At 44.2% G+C, this 4,920-nt stretch overlaps 1 pseudogene; it reads right to left on the bottom strand.

Moving 5' to 3' along the window:
- Window positions 1–281: 281 nt before the first annotated feature.
- Window positions 282–4,920, bottom strand: LOC123328757 (annotated as a pseudogene).

The following is a 4,920-nucleotide window of genomic DNA, read 5'->3' as shown; positions in this document are numbered from 1 at the left end:
CTTCTTTGATGATTCCCACTCTCTGGTTTGAATCTGCTTGGCACCTATGTCCAGTAATCAAGTCACGTGGCAGGGACTGCTGGTCACCTCATTCCCAGGCTTTATCTCTGTCCTTGGCCAGGTGATTGTATTCCAGTCCACCCAGGTTAGGCATTCTCCATCTTTAAACCCATTTGCGATGCTGAACACAACCTGCTTTGAATCTGAGTTTTTCAAAGACACAGTGAAGACGTCTATGAAGCAGGTGATTAGTCTGCGCTTTTAATCTGGGACAGGACCTTTTACTGAGTAGAACATTTTCCCCAACAGAAGAATCTGCACAAAGCCTCATTTATCTGTCTGTTCCTCAGGCTGTAGATAAGGGGTTCAGCATGGGGGTGACCATTGTGTACACCACAGATGCTGCCATCCCAGTGTCTGCTGAGTAGGAGGATGAGGGCTGAAAATACACCAGAAAGAGTATCCTGTAGTAGAGAGTGATTACTGTTAGAGGAGAGTCTCAGGTAGAGAAGACTTTGTGCTTCCCTCCAGGAGATGGGATCCTGAGGATGGTGAGGATGATGTGGGCAGATGACACTAAGACACAGGTGAGAGGAATCAGACCTGAGAGAATAGCTTCAGTTAACATGGTGACCTGAAAGATGTGTGTCTGAGCAGGGAAGTTTGAGGAGTGGGAGAAGATCACAGAAGTAGTGTGGGATGGCATGGGAGGTGCAGAAGGAGAACTGAGACATAAGGAGACAGAGGGAGAAGGCCAGGAGGTGGGAGCTGAGCCAGGATGCAGCGACCAGCAGCAGGCAGTTCTGGGGCCCCATGATGGTGGTGTAGTGGAGAGGAAGGCAGATGGCCACGTAGCGGTCATAGGCCATCACAGCCAGCAGGAAGTCATCCAGCAGAGTCAATTCCATGAAGAAGAACATCTGCATGAAGCACCCAATGTGGGAGATGGTGTAGTGCTGTGTGTGGATGTTGAGCAGCACCTTGGGGGTGATGGTGCAGGAGAAGCAGGTGTCGGTGAAGGACAGGTTGGCCAGGAAGAAGTACATGGGGTTGTGGAGGTGGGTGGTCAGAGCTGATGGCCAGGATGATGAGCAGGTTCCCCAGCACAGTGACCAGGTACACGGCCAGGAAGAGCCCGAACAGGAGAGGCTGTTGCTCTGTGTGTTGCGAGAAGCCCAGTAACAGGAAGTCAGAGATGCTGGTTTGGTTTCTAACTTCCTCAAAAGCAGAGAAATCATAACAGTATCTTATTTAAACAAAGATAAGCTCTAAGTGTTACAGAGTCCATGAACTTTGATGCATTTTTCTCTATTTCTTGAGGAACTCATTGGCATTCACTAGTAGGTATAAATGGTGGTTTGCAAATATGTACAAATAAGAGGACTGTGGAATCTGATGAAGGGGCATCAGGGTAGAGATGTAGTCTGGGTTCTTTACTCCTGTAATGTGGCAAGTTTTCCCTATGGGTGGTCTGAATGAAACTGAACTGGGATTCACCAGGAAGAATCTTTTCAAAATAATTCCTTGAAAACTGTAGAACAACCATTTAAATTTCACTGTCTTATTGTGGAGCTCATTTTGGGTTCATGCATACTAGTGGGCTAAACGAGGACCTTGATGTGTATGTGTCTGAGTGTTGAGCACATATTGAGGGAGATGGAAGGAGGGTTAATTTCTTCAGAGAGGAGCCAGATGAGACATAGGGGTCTCTGGGCTGGGAGTACTATGGCCCCCTTTCCTGTAAAGACCTATCAGTGAGTTGGTGTCATTATGAGAACTCTGTGAACTGAAAAGCACCTCTTCATTAAGGGCACATCATTCTCAACACCCCAAAAAGATGTCCTTTTCATTATAGGGGACTGGAATGCAAAAGTAGGAGGTCAAGAGATAACCTGGAGTAACAGGCAAATGTGGCCTTGGAGTACAAAATGACTCAGGGCAAAGGCTAACCGAGTTTTGCCAAGAGAACGCACTGGTCATAGCAAACACCCTCTTTCAACAACACGAGAGAAGAGTCTACACACAGACGTCACCAGGTGGTCAACATTGAAATCAGATTGATTATATTCTTTGAAGCCAAAGATGGAGATGCTCTATACAGTCAGCAAAAACAAGACTGGGAGCTGACTGTGGCTCAGATAATGAACTCCTTATTGCGAAATTCAGACTTAAATTGAAGAAAGTAGGGAAAACCACCAGACCATTCAGGTATGATTGAAATAAAATCCCTTACAATTATACAGTGGAAGTGACAAATAGATTCAAAGGATTAGGTCTGAAAGACACAGTGCCTGAAGAACAATGGATGGAAGTTCGTGATACTGTACAGGAGGCAGTGATCAAGACCATCCCCAGGAAAAAGAAATGCAAAAAGGCAAAATGGTTGTCTGAGGAGGGCTTACAAATAGCTGAGAAAATAAGAGAAGTGAAAGGCAAATGAAAAAAGGAAAGATATATATCCATTTGAATGCAGAGTTCCAAAGAATAGCAAGGGGAGATAAGAAAGCCCTCTTTAGTGATCAATGCGAAGAGATAGAGGAGAACAATAGAATGGGAAAGACTAAAGATCTCTTCAAGAAATAGTGATACCAAGGGAAAATTTCATGCAAAGATGGGCACAATAAAAGAGAGAAATGGTATGGACCTAACAGAAGCAGAAGATATTAAGAAGTGGCAAGAATACATAGAACTATACGAAAAAGATCTTCATGACCCAGATAACCATAATGGTGTGATCACTCACCTAGAGCCAGACATCCTGGAATGCAAAGTCAAGTGGGCCTTAGGAAGGATCACTACAAATGAAACTAGTGGAAGTGATGAAATTCCAGCTCAGCTATTTCAAATCCTGAAAGATGATGCTGTGAAAGTGCTGCACTCAATATGCCAGCAAATTTGGAAAACTCAACAGAGGCCACAGGACTGGAAAAGGTCTGTTTTCATTCCAAATCCCAAAGAAAGGCAATGCCAAAGAATGTTCAAACTACTGCACAATTGCACTCATCTCACACGCTAGGAAAGTAATGCTCAAAATTCTCCAAGCCAGGTTTCAGTAGTACATGAACCAAGAACTTCCAGATGTTCAAGCTGGATTTAGAAAAGGCAGAGGAACCACAGATCAAATTGCTAACATCCTTTGGATCGTTGAAAAAGCAAGAGAGTTCCAGAAAAGACATCTACTTCTGCTTTATTTATTACGCCAAAGCCTTTGACTGAGTGGATTACAACAAACTGTGGAAAAATCTGAAAGAGATGGGAATACCAGACCACCTGACCTACCTCCTTAGAAATCTGTATGCAGGTCAAGAAGCAACAGTTAGAACAAGACATGGATAAACAGACTTGTTCTAAATTGGGAAAGGAGTACATCAAGGCTGTATATTATCACCCTACCTATTTATATGCAGAGTACGTCATGTGAAATGCTGGCCTGGATGAAGCACAAGCTGGGATCAAGATTGCTGGGAGAAATATCAAAAACCTCAGATATGCAGATGATACTACCCTTATGGCAGAAAGCAAAGAAGAACTAAAGAGCCTCTTGATGAAAGTGAAAGAGGAGAGTGAAAAAGTTGGCTTAAAACTCAACATTCAGAAAACTAAGATCATGGCATCTGGTCCCATCACTTCATGGCAAATAGATGGGGAAACAGTGGAAATAGTGAGAGACTTCAATTTTTGGGGCTCCAAAATCACTGCAGATGGTGATTGCAGCAATGAAATTAAAAGATGCTTGCTCCTTGGAAGAAAAGCTTAGAGCAGCCTGGACAGCATATTAAAAATCAGATACATTACTTTGCCGACGAGGGTCCATCTAGTCAAAGCTATGATTTTTCCAGTAGTCATGTATGGATGTGAGAGTTGGACCATAAAGAAAGTTGAAAGTGAAAGTGAAAGTGAGTCGCTCAGTCGTGTCTGACTCTTTGTGACCCCATGGACTACAGCCTACCAGGCTCTTCAGTCCATGGAATTTTCCAGGCAAGAGTACTGGAGTGGGTTGCCATTTCCTTCTCTTGGGGATCTTCCCGACCCAGGGATTGAACCTAGGTCTCCCACATTGCAGGCAGAGGCTTTACCATCTGAGCCTCCAGGGAAGCAAGTTAAGCACCAAACAATTGATACATTTGAACTGTGGTGCTGAAGAAGGCTCTTGAGAGTCCCTTGAACTACAAGGAGACCCAACCAGTCCATCCTAAAGGAAATCAGTCCTAAATATTCATTGGAAGGACTGATGCTGAAGCTGAAACTCCAATACTTTGGCCACCTGATGCGAAGACCTGACTCATATGAAAAGACCCTGATGCTGGGAAAGATTGAAGGCAGGAGGAGAAGGGGACAACAGAGGATGAGATGGTTGGTTGGCATCACCGACTCAACGGACATGAGTTGAGCAAGCTCTGGGAGTTGGTGATGGACTGGGAAGCCTGGCGTGCTGCAGTCCATGGTGTCATAAAGAGTCGGACATGACTGAGTGATTGAACTGCTTCTCATCATCAACCTGCTCATCAACATCTTATGTTTTAACATCTGAGCTTTGACATCTGGATGTGGGATAGGAATGTTTTCTCTGTTCCCTGTGATCAGTCTGCCTTTGGTTAATTACACTGAATCTCTGTCTCCTGTTTTGTACCACGTGCAACTACTTCACAGACTCACTGAAGTTATATCTGAGATAGCGTATGTGGAGGGCAGGATGCTCCTAAGGGCAGTGATGTTACTGTCATTGTTAGCACCAGGCTGTGGTGCAAAAACACTAGAGGATATGCTGTCCTGCTCTGCTCCTCACATGCCTTTTAATCTTTGTGAAATTTTCATGCCCATTGAGCCTTGCCATGCTTCTGTCAGATGTAGATAATAACCTACCTGATAGGATGATTGAAGAATCCGAATTGTATAGGTTGCAGTTTCTTCAGGATTCAT

This window comes from Bubalus bubalis, chromosome 12 (genome assembly GCF_019923935.1).
Source record: "Bubalus bubalis isolate 160015118507 breed Murrah chromosome 12, NDDB_SH_1, whole genome shotgun sequence".
Taxonomy (NCBI): domain Eukaryota; kingdom Metazoa; phylum Chordata; class Mammalia; order Artiodactyla; family Bovidae; genus Bubalus; species Bubalus bubalis.
The sequence above is the reverse complement of the archived record's forward strand: the minus strand, read 5'-3'. Positions and strand labels throughout refer to the sequence as shown.